Below are 19,438 nucleotides of genomic sequence, written 5' to 3' on the forward strand. Positions count from 1 at the left end.
AGATTTTTAAAAACTGAATGCAAAATTCATAATGTTGGGATTTGAACTCCTGTTCTCTGGATGCCCAGGCATCTGCTTTACCAATCCAGTAACAGCAGCACAGGCAGCCCCTTGGAATCGAGGAAGACTTGCTTCCACTGAGTCCTTAGGTGGCTGAACAGTCCAATACGAGAGCCACAGTCCCTGTCACAGGTGGGACAGACAGTGGTTGAAGGAAAGGGTGGGTGGTGAGTCTGGTTTGCCGCACGCTCCTTCCGCTGCCTGCGCTTGTCTTCTGCATGCTCTCGGCGACGAGACTCGAGGTGATCAGCGCCCTCCCGGATGCACTTCCTCCACTCAGGGCGGTCTTTGGCCAGGGACTCCCAGGTGTCGGTGGAGATGTTGCACTTTATCAGGGAGGCTTTGAGGGTGTCCCTGTAACGTTTCCTCTGCCCGCCTTTGGCTCGTTTGCCATGAAGGAGTTCCGAGTAGAGCGCTTGGTCGTCCAGTAACATAACCACTGCACGACCACACCCCCGGTGAATATGAAGTATATGATTGTGGAAAGGCGGTCGAGTTTAGTTCACCATTTTGCTGCAGTTACGACCTCCTTGAGTTCCTTGAGTAGGTGATCATTGATCATCTCCAAACCGGGATGTGGATTTATATAGCGCCTTTCACGAACACCGGACGTCTCAAAGCGCTTTACAGCCAATGAAGTACTTTTCAAGTGTAGACACTGTTACAATTTCTGCGGTCTGGAAGAGTCCGTGTTCCATGTTTATGTTCAGTGTGTGAGGTTGCAGCCCCTGTTCCAATATTTGAAGGGGCTGCTCCTCAAATTCTGGCTGCACTTCAGTCCCACGCTCTAGATCTTTGGGCACCCTGTGCGGAGGGGAGCGGGCAGGTCGGAGGGCCTCCTCGTAGGACTGCTCCTGGACATGGCCAAGAGCGCCATCAGCCGGTCCAGGCAGCGGACGGTCGAGGGGGTCGTTCAGCCCGACTGCCTGCCTCTCTTCTGCGGTTACGTTTGAGCCAGGGTGTCCCTGGAGATGGAGCACGCGGTGTCCACCGGTACGCTCGCGGCCTTCCGTGAGAGGCGGGCACCGGATGGACTGGAGTGCATCATCACCCCCGGCAACCAAATGTTAATTTGACCATAGTTTTTCAAAAGCATAATTTGTTTATTTGTCGGTTTTAGTGTCTCTTTAACAAGGGAACACTTGATTTAAAGTTTACTTTAAAATAGTTGTAATGTAGGAAACATGGCAATATGCGCACAGCAAGCTCCCACAAACAGCAATGTGATAATGATCAGATGAACTTTTTTTTGTTATGTTGATTCAGTGATAAATATTGAGGGAAAAATATTGGCCATGACACCGGGAATAACTCCCCCACTCTTCTTTGCAATAATGCCATGGGATCTTTTACATCCACCTGAGAGAGCAGACGGAACCTCAGTTTAACGTCTCATCTGAAAGACGGCACCTCCGGCAGTGCAGTGCTCCCTCAGCACTGCATGTGAGTGCACTAATTATAGAATCTTTCACAACTACTTCTCTCCTAAACTCATGGCTCGTGACTCACTTTTATTCATGGGTAACCCTTTGATCTGCAATGCTCCAGTTTTACTCTTGCACCCTCCGTAAATGTGAGTTTAACCAAAACTCGGCTGTCCTTTTCCGAACTCGCAACACGTCTCGTTTGGCCATCACCCCCTGTGCTCGCTGACCTACATCGGCTCCCGGTCCAGCTAGGCCTCCATTTCACGTTGAGGTACAACTAACCAAGCGAAAACTAAACAAAGTTCACAGGCTGCACTGTACCCACGTAATCCCAGAGGTTATGCAGAGATAACTTCTGATGGTTGAATGCGATTTGTTTTTAATCCATGTACCCCGTTTAAAAACAACTCAGCCACGATCTAATTGAATGGCGGAATTGCAAAATGACTTTTAACTTAGAAATTTGCAGTGTTATGCAGTTAGGCGGGACTAATGCTGATCATATATACACCCTACAGGGAACAGAGGTGAAGCCAATGGTGAAAAGAGAGATCTGGGTGTAACTGCGAATCAATCTCTAAAGTTTCAAGACCATTGCCGTGAGGCTATAGTTAAAGCAAGCAGGAGTTTAGGTTGCATTTCCCGGCCTAATTTTGATCGCCTAAACGGGTCGGGGAGGAACTTCTCAGAGTGTTTTCACTAATTGGCCTGGGATTTTTATCTGTTTTGTTTTGCCTCTCTCAGGAGATTACACGGCTCGGGGCGGATGGGGCCTGAATAGACTAGGCCTACATTCTCTAGAGTTTAGAAGAATGAGAGGTGATCTCATTGAATCATACTAAATTCTTACAGGGATTGACAGGATAGATGCAGGGAGGATGTTTCCTCTGGCTGGGGAGTTTAGAGCCAGGGGTCACATTCTCCGAATAAGTGGTCGGCCATTTAGGACTGAGATGAGGAGAAATTTCTTCACCCAGAGGGCGGTGAAACTTTGAAATTCTCTGCCCCAGAGGGCTGTGGCGGCTCAGTCATTGAGTATATTCAAGACAGAGATCCCTAGATTTTTAGATATTAAAGGAACCAAGGAATATGAGGATCGGGCGGGAAAGTGGAGTTGAGGTTGAAGATCAGCCATGATCTTATTGAATGGCGGAGCAGGTTCGAGGGGCCGAATGGCCTGCTCCTGCTCCTAATTCTTATGTTCTTATGATGCGTAAGGCATCACAACGATGTGGGACAGGCTAGATGGACCAGTAGGTCACTTCCTGTCCGTTATTTTCATATAGGGAACAGGCTTGAGGGGCTGAATGGCCTACAAGTGTTCCTATATTCCTGTACACTGGAAAGTGTGTCCATGTGTAGATGTCAGTTAAAGGCAAGGGATCAGTCCGATTTGTGACGTTCCCTTTGGTGAATAACCTGTCAACATTCACTGTCTAGTGGTGGGGGAGGGGGCAAAGGGTGGTTTGTGACACGATGGCCAAACGCCAGTCACTGCCTTCAGAACATAAATGGAAGCAAATTGGAAGTTAAATGCTGCGTGGGATCTGTCAGACTGACAACGGCTGCGGGGCAGTGACCTCTGGAGAACAGTGCGTAGCTCACGGGTCCAGTGACAAACACCCTCTTCCAAACTCGCAATTTTATCTGCCTTTTCAGAGATACAAATATATATATATATCGTACCGTGCAGATGTTGTGGGAAGAAGGGAGAGGGAGGAAGTCGGTTGAAATCATCAGCAGTAATCAATCACTCTGAGAAAAGGACACAACAACCACATCCTGACAGAGCAGATATCACATTGTCAGTCATGCAGAGGAGCCATCGAGAATGTGAATTCAAAATCCAAATGGGAGGGTGGGGGGAGGGGGACGGGTTGGGTGATGCGATGTGTCAGATACTGGCTCTTCACCTCTGGGACCTGGGTTTGAAATTAATAGAATAATTAGGGCTAGAAATTCGGTCGGTTAGCGCCTCCCGTTAGCGTCCCCAGACTGGTGCTAATGGGGCGCTAAGCCCCTCCCGCCCAAGCGCCGTGCTGTCAGCTCCTGCCACGAACTTCAGCGAAGGTTTAGCGGCGGCACTGACCGTTTGCGCTGTGCTCGCTAGCCCCGCCCACTGGGTGACGTCCTCGAGTGTGCCACACCCTCGTAGCCCCGTGTTTGCAAATTTGGCTCTCTCGCCTGCCGTAGCGCCCGGCGCTGAGACCACAGGGGAAAAGCAGTCGGTCTGGCGAGCCCGGGGCCACGTCGCCCGCAGTGCAAGGTTAGCGCTGAAATTTCACCTTTTCAACTTCTATTCATTTGTTGCGGAGGTGGGGAAGTGAGGGTGAGGGTTGTTGCATTTTTCAACAGGATTTTTGTTTCATCTTCAGGTGCCAGCATGCCGCCATCCTAGTCGCAAAAAAATGGATTCGGCCCCCCGCGCTATCGCTCCGTTTTAAACTGAGATGAGGAGGAATTTCTTCTCTCAGAGGGTTGTAAATCTGTGGAATTCTCTGCCCCAGAGAGCTGTGGAGGCCGGGTCATTGAATATATTTAAGGCGGAGATAGACAGATTTTTGAGCGATGAGGGAGTCGAGGGTTATGGGGAGCGGGCGGGGAAGTGGAGCTGAGTCCATGATCAGATCAGCCATGATCTTATTGAATGGCGGAGCAGGCTCGAGGGACCGAATGGCCGACTCCTGCTCCTATTTCTTATGTTCTTATGTTCATTGGCACCCGAGGAAGTGTGTGGAATGCTTCTGTTAGTGCTCCACTCCCCTCTTGGGCCGATACAACTGAATATCGCACTTTGAGGCGGTAGATATCGCCCGTCACTAAAGGTAGCGCCCCAACACCATCACCACCTCAAAGCGGGCAATGCCGAATTTCTCATCCTTTTTATTTTTGCTGGCCATAAGGTCCCTTCATCAATCGATGTTTGGGACCTCAATTTAGTTTGTAATGGCGATGAGTCACCCCCCCACACACCCCGCCCACATACAAGAGCAGGGAGGTTATGCTTGAACTGTATAAAACACTGGTTAGGCCACAGCTAGAGTACTGTGTGCATTTCTGGCCACCACATTACAGGAAAGATGTGATTGCACTAGAGAGGGTACAGAGGAGATTTACGAGGATGTTGCCTGGACTGGAGAATTTTAGCTATGAAGAAAGATTGGATAGGCTGGGTTTGTTTTCTTTGGAACAGAGGAGGCTGAGGGGAGACCTTATTGAGGTGTATACAATTATTAGGGCCCTGGATAGAGTGGATAGGAAGGACCTATTTCCCTTAGCAGAGGGGTCAACAACCAGGGGGCATAGATTTAAAGTAATTGGTAGGAGATTTAGAGGGGATTTGAGGGGAAATTTCTTCACCCAGAGGGTGGTGGGGGTCTGGAACTCACTGCCTGAAAGGGTGGTAGAGGCAGAAACCCTCACCAAGCACAAAACTACTTTTAATTCAGCATAAATTGACACTAAATTGGCAATCTCACTGGGAAAAAAATTACAGGATGGCTGGTGGTGGATGGGGAGAAGAGGAAAAATGACACACCGGTACTGCAGTGGGTGTTCATAGAATCATAGACATTTACAGCACGGAAGGAGGCCATTCGGCCCATCATGTCTGCGCCGGCCGACAAAGAGCTGCCCAGCCTAATCTCACTTTCCAGCTCTCGGCCCGTAGCCCTGCAGGTTACGGCACTTCAGGTGCACATCCAAGTACTTTTTAAATGTGGTGAGGGTTTCTGCCTCTACCACCCTTTCAGGCTGTGAGTTCCAGACCCCCACCACCCTCTGGGTGAAGAAATTTCCCCTCTAATCCCCTCTAAACCTCCTACCAATTACTTTAAATCTATGCCCCCTGGTTGTTGACCCCTCTGCTAAGGGAAATAGGTCCTTCCTATCCACTCCATCCAGGGCCCTAATAATTGTATACACCTCAATAAGGTCTCCCCTCAGCCACCTCTGTTCCAAAGAAAACAAACCCAGCCTATCCAATCTTTCTTCATAGCTAAAATTCTCCAGTCCAGGCAACATCCTTGTGAATCTCCTCGACACCCTCTCTAGTACAATCACATCTTTCCTGTAATGTGGTGACCAGAAATGCACACAGTACTCTAGCTGTGGCCAAACTAGTGTTTTATACAGTTCAAGCATAACCTCCCTGCTCTTGTATTCTATGCCTCGGCTAATAAAGGCAAATATCCCGTGTGCCTTCTTAACCACCTACTAATGTTTAAGAAGGGAGAAAGGGATAGGCTGAGTAATTAAAGGCCTGTCAGCCTAACCTCAGTGGTGGGAAAATTATTGGAAAAAATCCTGAAACACAGGATAAATCTACATTTGGAAAGGCAAGGATTAATTAGGAACAGTCAGCACGGATCTGTTAAGGGAAGATCGTGTTTGACTAACCTGATTGAATTTTTTGAGGAGGTAACCAAGAGGGACGATGAGGGTAGTGCGTAGGATGTAATATATATGGACTTTAGCAAGGCTTTTGATAAGATCCCACATGATAGAATGGTCATGCAGGTTAAAGCCCATGGGATCCAAGGCAAAGTGGCAAGTTGGATCCAAAATTGGCTTGGAGATAGGAAGCAAAGGATAATGATTGATGGATGTTTTTGTGATTGGAAGGATGTTTCCAGTGGGGTTCCACAGGGCTCAGAACTGGGTCCCTTGCTTTTTGCGGTATATATCAACGATTTAGATTTGAATATAGAGAGTATGATTAAGAAGTTTGCAGATGTGTTTCTATGTTTCTATGTTTCTATGACACTAAAATTGGCCGTGTGGTTGATAATGAAGAGGAAAGTCATGGGCTGGTCAATCAATCTACTGGTCAGGTGGGCAGAGCAGTGGCAAATGGAATTTAATTCAGAGAAGTGTGAGGTGATGCAATTTGGGAGGGCTAATAAGGAAAAGGTAAACACATTAAGCGTTAGGCCACTTAATAGTGTAGATGAACAAAGGGACCTTGGAGTGCTTGTCCACAGATCCCTGAAAGTAGCAGGCCAGGTGGATAAGGTGGTTAAGAAGGCATACGGAATGCTTGGCTTTATTGGCTGAGGCATAGAATATAAGAGCAGGGAGGTTATGCTTAAATTGTGTATTACTTTGGTTAGGCCACAGCTGGAGTTGTTATGTCTATGGTGCACTTATGAATGACTCCACGAGGCAATGTGTTGTACTTGAACTGTAGTGACCTTGGTCCTTCATTTCCAAACTCCAGAGTGAGGCACAAACGTGGTGTGCAGCCTTTTATAGGGGGCCCTGCTACGGGTCTCCGCCAGTTGTACCCTCTAGTGGTGCCAGCATGTATGTACATGGTGTGAACCTTATTGACAGTACATCAGGTAACCAAGTCTCCATCTTATACAATCTCACAGTGACTACACATAGAGTACATCCATAGTCAGCATTTACAACATCACTCTCCCACAAGTCCTTTGTGCCAATGGCCTTTGTACTATGTGCTCTGGCTTAGCTCTCCCCAGACTTAAGTGCCAATAGCCCTTGCACCTTGGCTGTGCTTTGGCTTGGCTCTCTCCCTGTTAACCCCCAAGTCCTTTTGCCACAACATTGGGTAGTGGTTATCAGTTTGGATGGTTCGATGATGCGGTGGACGTTCCAGTGGGTTCTGGGTGTGATCCATGTGTGTGTCCATGGCTACATACATCCACCCCCCCCACAGCAAAATCATGCAGCAGGCCCATTACATTAACATACAGGATCAGACACAGTGCAAGTACAAAGAAAGGAAGAAAAAAAAATTTTTTTTCAGTTTGTATTGTGGCACCTAGGTTCCGTTACATTTTACGGTCGTGCCAGGATTGGATAGATTGCATTCATCGTTTAGTCATGGTCAGCACTGAGGACGCTAGTTCCAGAGCAACCGGACAGGGTGCTAGTCGTCTGATGGCGGTGCTGCGGCCCCTGCTAGCGGGTTGGACTTCGTTCGCTCACCGAACCAGGACTCAGGGCCTTTGCTGTTGCCTAGTGATGTGTGTAGCCTCCCTGTCATCCTTTGAGGGCTGCAGAGTCTTATGCCTGCTCTCTCATGGTGTTGGGAATCTGGCTGTTCCAGGTCCTGTTTGGCGAACTCGTTGGCCCTGACCTTTCGCTCCCAGACATGGGGTCTGGGGGCTGCGCCGTTTCCACCCGGGTGGTGGGCAATGGCGGCCGACTGCGCGTATTAGCACCGTTTTCGTGTCCAGGTCCGTGGTGAATGGTGCCATCGGGTGCCTGCAGCGTGGGATAGACCTGGGGCAGGGTATCAAGCTCTACGCCTTTACCCTTCCAAATTCGCTCACTTGCTACTCCAGGAGACATTCTATTCCCGGCATCTCACAACAGCATTTGGTTCTTTGCATTCGGATTGGTACTGACATCTCGCAACAACATTCTGTTCACAATCTTAATCGGTTTGTTACATTGATTGCCATGCATACAATGTCTCTTTAAGTTCAGTTGAGACTTTACGAGAACCCTGCTGGCTTTACCCCAATCAGGTCCTTTGTTAGACACCATGTGTTGGTCCCTCAGCGTTGCACCTCGTGGTCTGGCCGCGGCCATCTATTTTTCAGCCACACTGCTCCTCGCTGCAGCAGGGACGCCATCTTGCCTCAACCCTCGAGGTCGACTGCCTTGATCCTTCTCTCCCGCGATTCTGCCACAAACGCTGGAAGGGTACCTGTGAATTCGATCTTCCTCCCCAGGAGTCCTGCCACTGGAGCCGGGAAGGTATTTTTAGATGGTTCCGGTCGGATCATTGCCACGCACTCATGATGGACGGTCTGTGCCTCAGGTGCTGCGCTGGCCTGTTCTCTGGTGCCTGGCCCAAGCGAAGGTGAGGTTTTGCTCTGCCTCTGAGCACGGAGGACATCGATTGCTGGAGTGCAGAGGTCTTCCCATTTCCACTGGATCGTCCCCATCCACCTTCTTCCGAGTAGTGTTGGGCCATCACCTGCAACAATCCACAGAGGTAACTTGTGCACCACGCCATTATGGATTATACTTACATCTGCACTACCAAGGACTGGGATCAGCTCCTTGGTGTAGGTGCGCAACTTTTCCTGCACTGGAACCAGCTCAGGTCGTTTTTCATTCCACAGCCTCTTGAAGGCATCCTGGCTCATCACTGACTGGCTCGCTCCCGTGTCCACTTCCATGAAGACTGGAACGCCGTTTATCTCGACTTCCATCTTCACTGGAGGACAATCGGTGGTGCAGGTATACACTCCATACACTTCTCCTTGGGGCTGAGCTGCCTCTCTGGTCAAATTATCATACTCCCTGCTGGATTCAAAGTCATCTATCGGTTCCTCTGCTAGACGGTGAGTTGTATTTCTTTTACACACACGCTGGAGGTGGCCCTTCGTGTTACAGGCTTTGCATACATACTCAGCAAACCGACACTGGTGAGCCCTATGGTTTCCTCCGCAACACCAGCATGGTACTACTCGATTAGCACCCCTCGGCGGACTCTGAGTTCTGGAACCCTGAGGTCTGTGCTCTCTGCCCTGGGCAGAGCCACGTTCGACAGTCTTGCCTGTGAAAGACACCATTCTGTGTACAGTACTTGCCGGGTTTGAGTCCACAGGCTGAATGATTTGCTTGGTGCTGTAGGTCGAGGTCATGAACACCTGACTGATGCTGATGGCTTTCTGCAGGTTGACTGTGGTGTCGGCAGATAATAGCTTGTGAAGGAGGCCCTCGTGGCCAATTCCTATAACGAAGATGTCTCGCAATGCTTCGTTGAGGTGCGTGCCGAAATCACACGGTGCCGCAAGTCTCCTGAGATCGGCAGCATCTTTTGCAATCTCCTGGCCCTCAGGTCTGCGGTGCGTGTAGAATCTGTGCCTGGCCATGAGGATGCTCTCCTTTGGTTTAAGTTGGTTGCGAATGAGTTCAGTCAGCTCATTGTATGTCTTATCCTTGGTCTTCATGGGTGCCAGCAAGTCCCTGACGAGGCGGTAGACTTCGGGCCCACAACTGGTCAGCAGTATAGCCTTGCGCTTCTCTGCCAATGTGTCCGTTTCCCCTGCCAGGTCGTTTGCCACAAAATATTGCTCAAGCCTTTCCGTGAAGGCATCCCAATCTTCATCCTCTGTGAAGTATTTTAGTGTGCAGAAGGTAGCCATGATCCTGTGAAAGTCCTTATTCTCGTCGCCAGTTGTTATGTCTACAATGTACTTATGAATGACTCCACAAGGCAATGTGTTGTACTCAAACTGTACTGACCTTGGTCCTTTATTCCAAACTCCAGAGTGCTGTACAAGCATGGTGTGCAGCCATTTATACAGGGCTCTGCCACCAGGGCAGGAACCCCCCGGTCTCCACCAGTTGCACCCTCTAGTGGTGCCAGCATGTATGTACACGGTGTGAACCTTATTGATAGTACATCAGGTAAACAAGTCTCCATATTATACAATCTCACAGTGACTACACATAGAGTACATCCATAGTCAGCATGTACAACAGGAGTACTGCGTGTAGTTCTGGTCGCTGTATTATAGGAAGGACGTGATTGCACTAGAGAGGGTGCAGAGGAGATTTACTAGGATGCTGCCTGGAATGGAGAATCTTAGTTATGAAGACAGATGGATAGGCTGGGTTTGTTCTCATTGGAACAGAGGAGGTTGAGAGGAGACCTCATTGAGATGTACAAAATTTTGAGGGGCCCGGACATAGTGGATAGTAAGGGCCTATTTCCATTGGTGGAAAGGTCAATTACGAAGGGGCATAGTTTTAAGGTGATTGGTGGAAGGTTTAGAGGGGATTTGAGGGGGGGCTTCTTTACGCAGAGGGTTGTGGGGATCTGGAACTCGCTGCCTGGAAGAGTGGTGGATGCAGAAACCCTCACCACTTTTAAGAGATGGTTGGATGGGTAATTAAAGTGCTGTAACCTGCAGGGTTAAGGACCCAGAGCTGATAATTGGGATTAAACTGGATGACCTTTTGTTGGATGGCGCAGATATAATGGTAAGTACTGCAGGGAATCGAATACGGCCAGGGTGATCTCCTGGATTAGTGTCGATCACCTGGATGGGTTAGAGAGGAATTTTCCCACATTTTTTCTCCCTGGGTTTTTATCTGGTTTTTGCCTCTCTCAGGAGATCACATGGCTCCGGTTGGGGTGGAGTGTAGAATGTTTCAGTATAAGGGGTGTCGCAGTTGTGTGAGACGGACTGGTTGGGCTGGGTGCTCTTTGCCTTTCTGTCATTGTTCATAGGTTTATGTGTAACCTTTAGGGCTGCTGACCAAGGGCCGTGCGGCTCTTTGTCGGCCGGCATGGACACGATGGGCCGAAATGGCCTCCTTCTGCACTGTAAATTTCTATGTTTCTATGTTTCTATGTTTTCTACCTGGCCTGCTACCTTCCTGGATCTGTGGACATGAACTCGGTGTTCCTCTGAGCTTCAGGCTGATGGCACTGTAGCGGAAGCTCTAATTCCTGTACTGACTCTGAAATCAAAATGAACGAGATGCAAACTTCAGAAAAAAAAATGGGAATCCAAATGAGAGGAGCAGCATTTTTGTGTGGGTGTCGCTTGGCGCCCCCATTTCACAAGAAAATAAGAATTAGGAGCAGGAGTAAAGAAGGATAGAAAGACTTGCATTTATATAGCGCCTTTCACGACCACCGGACGTCTCAAAGCGCTTTACAGCCAATGAAGTACTTTTGTAGTGTAGTCACTGTTGTAATGTGGGAAACGCGGCAGCAACTTTGCGCACAGCAAGCTCCCACAAATGGCAATGTGATCATGACCAGATCATCTGCTTTTTGTTACGTTCATTGAAGGATAAATATTGGCCAGGACACGGGGGATCTCTCCCCTGCTCTTCTTCGAAATAATGCCGTAGGATCTTTTACGTCCACCTGAGAGAGCAGACGGGTCCTCAGTTTAACATCTCATCCAAAAGATGGCACCTCTGACAGTGCAGCGCTCCCTCAGCCATACGTCCCCTCGAGCCTGCTCTGCCATTCAATGAGATCATGGCTGACCTTCGACCTCAACTCCCAAGTTCCCGCCCGATCCCCAAATCCCTTGATTGCGCTAGAGTCCTCACACAGTTGTGCTATATGGGAGGGATGAATCTCCTCTGGTTTTAGCTCAGATTCCAACTTGATGATTAAACTTGTCGAAATCTTCTGAGTGCATCAAAATGCAAATATCAACGTAAGTGCTTTGGGTTTGGCTTCCAAATGAGATGGATCCTCTGCCTTTAACTGACATCTACACATGGCGCTCAAATCTGGCACCAAGCTTATGGTCGACAGGGCTGTAGTGATACCTGCTATGTATGTAAACATTGTAACTGTGTAAGATTTGCCACCAGAGGGCGCAAATGTTGGAGGCCCAAGGGTCACCTACACAACTCGTGCAAGGTTGTCTGCCAAGCTGCTTAGGCACTCTGGAGTTGTATCAAAGAGACTAAGGTCACATCAGTTTTAGCTCACATCAGTTTTAGCTCACAGTACTCAGTCTTGTGGAGTTCTTCCATACTTAACAATACCTGTCCTCCTGTAGGTAACCTGCCCCAATATCTCCTTTTGTGGCTCGGTGTCAAATTTTGATCCTGTGAAGCACCTTGGGATGTGTTACTACGTTAAAGGCGTTATATAAATAAAAGTCATTGTTGTTGTATATAAATGCAATGTTTTGCTTATTGCCAGTTGCCTTCTTTTACAATTAAAACCTGATATTTTCTGATGCTCTGGACCAAATTTGCGATCTTCTCTCTACCACATCCAAAGTTTAATTAGATCCATTGTAAAGTGAATAGGTTTCATGACGCATCGTTATATTTCTTTACGGGCTGTAAACTGATTGAGCTTCAGCTGTCCGCAGTGCGTGTGTCGCCTGCTTATTGTTTTGGTATACGGGTGCAGAATGTTTGTACGTCAAACATTTCCTCAAATGAAGTAACAGGAATGAGAGGACTTGCATTTATATAGCGCCTTTCATGCCCTCAGGACATCCCAAAGCCCTTCACAGCCGATGAATTGTGTTTAAAGTGTTGTCACACAGCAGGCAACAAGGTCGCATGCGTTGCGATGAGGTAAATGACCAAATCATCTCTTTTCAGGGTGTTAGTTGAGGGGTAGATGTTGGCCCAGAGGACGCCTCCATTCACGTGAGCTTTCTCATCCACTTCGATTCAGTCGTGGCTTTCAAAAGGGATTTGGATAAGTACTTGAAGAGAACATATTTGCAGGGCTATGGGGAAAGGGCAGGACGAGTGGGACTGGCTGAGGTGCTCTTGCAGAGGGCCGGCACGGGTTCGACGGGCCGAATGGCCTCCTTCTGTGCCGTAACCATTCTGTGATTCTAGAGCAGGCAGGCAGGGCCTCAGTTTAACATAACCCTTTAGTGCTGCACTGAGTTAGCAGTTTAAGTTCTGGGAGGTGCATTTGAACCCTCAACCTTCTAACCCAGAGGTGAGTGTGTGACCCACTGAACCACAGCTGACAGGGCTCCTCCCATATGAATTTAATCGGAGGAATAAAACAAAGAAATTTCAGTCAGTCAGCTCATTGGAAATCGAACTCTTACGAAAAATGTAACTGTTCCCGGTCTTTAGCCGATCTCTGCCGAGTGTGCTCCAATTGGCCTCAGTGTCTTTGGGCCAGAGAGAGGGACAAAGAGCCGGGGGGAGGGGTGGGGGTGGGGTGGGGTATCCCGGTTTGCCAACCAGCAACTCCTGCTGGAAAATGTACAGATGTTGAGTGAGGTCAGGATCGGTTCCAACTCCGACCCTCTCCAGGATCCAGCAACTCGAAGCATGACCATTCGGGCAAGGTGCTGGAGGGTCACTGCTGCCCCAACACTGCTGCCCGTGTCCTAACTCGCACCAAGTCCCGTTCATCCATCAACCCTCGCTGACCTTCATTGGCTCCCGGCCCAGCACCGTCTGGAATTTAAAATTCTCATTCTTGTGTTCAAATCCCTCCACGGCCTCTCCAGTCCTTATGCCTGTAACCTGCAACCTTCTGACGTAAGAACATAAGAAACAGGAGCAGGAGTCGGCCATTTGGCCCCTCGAGCCTGATCTGCCATTTAATAAGATCATCATCCTCATCGGCGGTCCCTCGAAACGAGGATGACTTGCTTCCACACCAAAAAAAGGACAAGTTCACAGGAGTTTCAATGAAGGAACCGAACTACATCCTGAAGGGTGGAAGATGCCTGTGCGTGGATTTATTTAACGTGTGGTGGCCGTTGCACACCAGCCACCACACGGGCTTGACAGAGCTCGGTCTTGGTCCAGTGGCAAGGGTTAACCAGGACGACTGGAGACCAGCTCTGCTGCATGGGCCTAGTGCGCGCACATATCGCAGTGTGGGCTGGGCCCGTGCTGCCCCTGGGCCCCTTGGCCCCAAACTCGCGCCTCTCCTGGGCCCCGATCACATCCCTCTACAATATCTCGCCGCCCCTTCGCCCCGACCTCGCCGCTCCTGCTGTACCTGCCCACGCTCCAATCACTCCTGGACCTTGATGACGTCTCTCATCACTGCTGTTGTACTCCTGATGTGGCTCGCGCTGTACCTTGCCGTGGTACGCCACCACGCTGTCCATGGCTGCCGCTCACCGCTCCTTTTATGGCCCCGACCTGCCGCTGATGTTCCCTCGCAGGTCGGGGCCTCCAGGCTGCCCATGGCCCCTGCTCGCCGCTCCTTTTATGGCTGATCTGATCATGGACTCAGCTCCACTCCCTGCCCGCTCCCCATAACCCTTCAGTCCCTCCTCACTCAAAAATCTGTCCAGCTCCGCCTTGAATATATTCAATGACCCAGCGTCCACAGCTCTCTGGGACAGAGAATTCCACAACCCTCTGAGAGAAGAAATCCTCATCTCAGTTTTAAATGGGTGGCCCCTTATTCTGAAATATGCCTCCCAGTTCTAGATTCCCCCACGAGGGGAAACATCCTCTCTGCATCTACCCTGTCAAGCTCCTCAGAATCTTATACGTTTCAATAAGATCACCTCTCATTCTTCTAAACTCCAATAAGTATAGGCCCAACCTACTCAATCCTTCTTCATAAATCAACCCCTTCCTCTCCAGAATCAACCTAGTGAACCTTCTCTGAACTGCCTCCAATGCAAGTATATCCTTCCTTAAATAAGGAGATCAAAACTGTACACAGTACTCCAGGTGTGGCCATCTCTACATTCCTCCAATTCTAGCCTCTTGTACATCTCTCATTTACTTCCCACCACCATTGGTGGCTGTGTCTTCAACTGCCTGGGCCCCAAGATCTGGAACTCCCTGCCTAAACCTCTTGGCCTCTCTCTCCTCCTTTCGATGCTCCTTAAAACCTACCTCTTTGACCAATTTGTTGGTCGCCTCTCCTAATATCTCCTTACGTGGCTCGGTGTCAAATTTTTGACAGTTAGCGCTCCTGCCTAGCACCTTGGGACGCTTTACTACATTAAAGAAAAAAACTGCGGACTGCAGGAAGATAGCAATGAACTGGTCAGGTGGGAAGAACAGCGGCAAATGGAATCCAATCTGGAGAAGTGTGAACGAATGCATTTGAAGAGGGCTACCAAGCCAAGGGAATACACATTCAATGGTAGGACACTGAGAAGTGTAGAGGAACAAAGGGACCTTGGAGTGCAGGTCCACAGATCCCTGAAGGTGATTAAGAAGGCAGACAGGATACTTACCTTTATTGGTCGAGGTATAGAATACAAGAGCAGGGAGGTGATGCTTGAACTGTATAAAACACTAGTTAGGCCACAGCTGGAGTACTGCGTGCAGTTCTGGTCACAACATTACAGGAAAGAAGTGATTGCACTAGAGAGGGAGATTTACAAGGATGTTGCCTGGACTGGGGAATTTTAGCGATGAGGAAAGATTGGGTAGGCTGGGTTTGTTTTCTTTGGAACAGAGGTGGCTGAGGGGAGACCTTATTGAGGTGTATAAAATTATAAGGGGCCCAGATAGAGTTTATAGGACGGACCTATTTCCCTTCACAGAGAGGTCAAGAACCAGGGGGCATAGATTTTAAATAATTGGTAAGAGGTTTAGAAGGGATTTGAGGGAAAATTTCTTCACCCAGCGGGTGGTGGGGGTCTGGAACTCGCTGCCTGAAAGGGTGGTAGAGGCAGAAGCCCTCACCACATTTAAAAAGCACTTGGATGTGCACTTGAAATAACCTACAGGGCTACGGACCAAGAGCTGGAAAGTGAGGTTAGGCTGGATAGGTCTTTGTTGACCGGCACGGACACGATGGGCCGAATGGCCTCGTTCCGCGCTGTACATTTTTATGCTTCGATGAAGGCGCTGCATAAATGTAAGTTGTTGTTGTCGGGAGGAGAGGAGATCATCATTGGTATAAAAAATAAAAATAAGGCTCCTTGTTAGTGGAAGGAACCACTGAAGGCAGAGGCTGCAGGTACACATTAGAAGCGAACGCATTTAGAATTATTCTTACAGACTTACCGGTGCATCAAGGACCCTGTCGTACGTGGTCCTCTATCCACTGAATCAATTAAAGCTATGTGCAAGCTGTGTCTGTAGGCGTTTCCCACAGAGGCAGCCATCCCCACTGCCTGGGGTTCTGTGCTGACGAACACTGAGGTAATCCATTTGAATTTTGTTCTATAAAATAACATGTACTGTGTCTTGGAAGGAGCAGTGATTAGAGCAACATGACCTCTGGCCTCCCATTGCTGAGCGACCATACAGCCTCTCTGTTGCCAAACGGGGAAACATGAAGGAATCAGGTTATTAACTTTCCTGTTTGAATCAGCTCAGGTCCGTGGAATGCGGGATTTGTTAAGCCTTCAAAGAGCAGGTTACTGGGTTGAACATGTCCCTACTTTTATTTCTATTTTAAAAGAAAGACTTGCATTTATATAGCGCCTTTCATGGCCTCAGGATGTTCCAAAGCGCTTCACAACCAATGAAGTACTTTTCTTTTAAAGTGCAGTCATTGTCATAATGTCGGAAACACGGCAACCAATTTGCGTACAGCAAGCTCCCACAAACAGCAATGTGATAATGACCAGATAATCTGTTTTAGTGCTGTTGGTTGAGGGATAACTATTGGCCCCAGGACACCGGGGAGAACTCTCCCTGCTCTTCTTCACAAAAGTGTCATGGGATCTTTTACATTCACCTGAGAGGGCAGACGGAGCCTCGGTTTAACGTCTCATCTGAAAGACAGCACCTCTGACATGGATAGCAGGAGTTACCAGGTATCTGTCCAGAATGTCCTTCGTCATGTGGTAAACCGAGATGGTAAGTGCAAGTAGACTATTCAACTACAGGAAGGCATCACAGTCAGCTGGTGCTGATGATATTGGACTGATAACCTAAAGTTGTGTGTTCAAATCCCACCGTGGCAAGTTATAAAGTCCAGTTCAATAATTCTGGTGATTGGGTTGGTACTGGAAAAAATAATCATGACATTTGATGAATTGAGGTAAAATCCTAACTGTTTCACTCCTACTCAGTCTGTCCTACATATTATCCAGTCCCACACTATGTCCTCGGAAGTGGCCTGAGTGGTTTGCACAATTGTCACATTAGCACAACTAGGGTTGGGCAATGAAAGAAAGATTTATATTTATATAGTGCCTTTCACGATCTCAGAATGTCCCAAAGTGCTTTACAGCCAATGAAGTACTTTTGGAGTGTAGTCACTGTTGTAATGTGCGAAACACAGCAGCCAATTTGCGCACAGCAAGCCCCCACAAACAGCAATGTGATACTGACCAGATCGTTTTTAGTAATGTTGGTTAAGGGGTAACGATTGGACAACTCCCCTGCTCTTCTTCTAAATAATGCCATGAGATCTTTTATATCCACCTGAGAGGTCAGACTGGGCCTCAGTCTAACATCTCATCTGAGAAAGACCCCCTCCAACAGTGCAGCGCTCCCTCAGCACCGCTCTGGGAGTGTCAGCCTAGATATTTTTTGGTGTTCAAGTTTCTACATTGGCTCCCGAACTCACCACCATTCTGGTTCGAGAGGCAAGGGTGCTACCAACTGAGCCACAGCTGGCCCGTAGCCATGGCTTACACATTCAACGTGACCTGCCAACATTGCCCACATCCTGAGGACAATAAAATTGCCCCATTCTGTTGCTGACCAATCACAGCGATTAATCTCTATCAGTGAGTCTACACCAGACCCAGACACGAGGTGAGAAAAAACCCCAGTGGGGGACAGCTTTGGGAACCAGAGACTCAAAGTCCCCTGTTCCTCCCGAGCTCGCTACACTTCCCACACGGCACGGCTCACGGTACTCACATACTCCGTCCCAAAATGGTATTTTCTGAAAGAAATCTTTCGAATTTGCATTTGATGAATCAACACTAACTGCTTCCACCATCTCCCTCGGGAGCCGGTTCCACTACATTGATCGCTCGTTTACTGAAATATTGTTTCCGCAGATTAGTTTTGAATTTGCCCTCCTTCGAGCGCAGGCTGGGTCCTCTGGTTCTATTGTTCCGACCAAGGTGAATCAGCTTGCCTTGGTCGACATTATCCAGTCATATACCTTCTGGCATATATGGTTGCGTACATCATCAAATGGTCCCCTCCTCCAATCAGCAATTGTGGCACAGGGGCTCAGTGTTTGGTTGTGCCATATGAAGCCAAAACGACAATAAGTGCAGGTTCAGGTCATTTTCTACCTGCATCCATTGAGAAGCCGAGACATCTGGGTGAAGGGTCCAAGGCCAACGCATGGGATTAGAGTGTAAGAGTAAAGACATCTTACTACAATTATACAGGGCACTGGTGAGGCCACACCTGGAGTAATGTGTGCAGTTCTGGTGTCCTTACCTAAGGAAAGACATACTTCCCTCAGAGGGAGTGCAACGAAGGTTCACTCGACTGGTTCCTGGGATGGGGGGATTGTCCAACGAGGAGAGACTGAGTAGACTAGGCCTATATTCCCTAGAGTTTAGAAGGATGACAGGTGATCTCATTGAAACATGTAAAATTCTTACAGGGTTAATGCTGAGAAAATGTTTCTCCTGGCTGGGGAATCTAGAACAAGGGGTCACAATCTCAGAATAAGGGGTCAGCCATTTAGGACTGAGATGAGGAGAAATGTCTTCACTCAGAGGATAGTGAATCTTTGGAATTCTCTGCCCCAGAGGGCTGTGCATGTTGAGTCGCTGAGTATATTCAATACAGAGGTCGATAAATTTTGGGGAACGAAGGGAATTAAGGGACATGGGGATAGTGCAGGAAGGTGGAGTCGAGATAGAAGATCAGCTGTGATCTTTGTAGGCTCAAAGAGCCAAATGTCCTACTCCTGCTCCTATTTCTTATGTTCTTATGGGAACCAGAGAAGTTGAAAGCAGTAGGAGTGAAGATGGGGCAAATCGGGAAGTAATGGTTAGACCATAGATCATCATCGGAAAGCTTTCAGGTTCTGGAAAAATATGAGTTCGAACAGGAAACAGTGTGATGAATCAACATAGTGAGCAAGCAAGGAGGTGGAATAATGCAGCATGCTATATTTTTAGCTTAGGAAGAAAAGGGGAGTGGGTTCAGAGCAATCAAATATAGTAATTTTCATAAAATCTATGGCGGTTGAAAAAGGAAGAAAGATTTGCATTTATATAGCGTCTTTCATGATCTCAGGATGTTCCAAAGTGCTTTACAGTCAATGAGGTACTTTTGAAGAGTAGTCACTGTTGTAATATGCGAAACACAGCAGCCAATTTGCGCACAGCAAGCTCCCACAACAGCAATAATGACCAGATAACGTGTTTTCGTGATGTTGGTTGAGGGTTAAATATTGGCCCAGGACACTGGGGAGAACGCCCCTGCTCTTCTTCAAAATAGTGCCGTGGGATCTTTTACATCCACCTGAGAGAGCAGACATCTACTTTGAAAGATGGCGCCTCTAACAGTGCAGCGCTCCCTCAGCACGGCACTGGAGTGTCGGCTTACATTTTTGTGCTCAAGACTCATGGAGTGGGATTTGAACC

Source organism: Pristiophorus japonicus, chromosome 17 (assembly GCF_044704955.1).
Source record: "Pristiophorus japonicus isolate sPriJap1 chromosome 17, sPriJap1.hap1, whole genome shotgun sequence".
Classification (NCBI taxonomy): Eukaryota; Metazoa; Chordata; class Chondrichthyes; family Pristiophoridae; genus Pristiophorus; species Pristiophorus japonicus.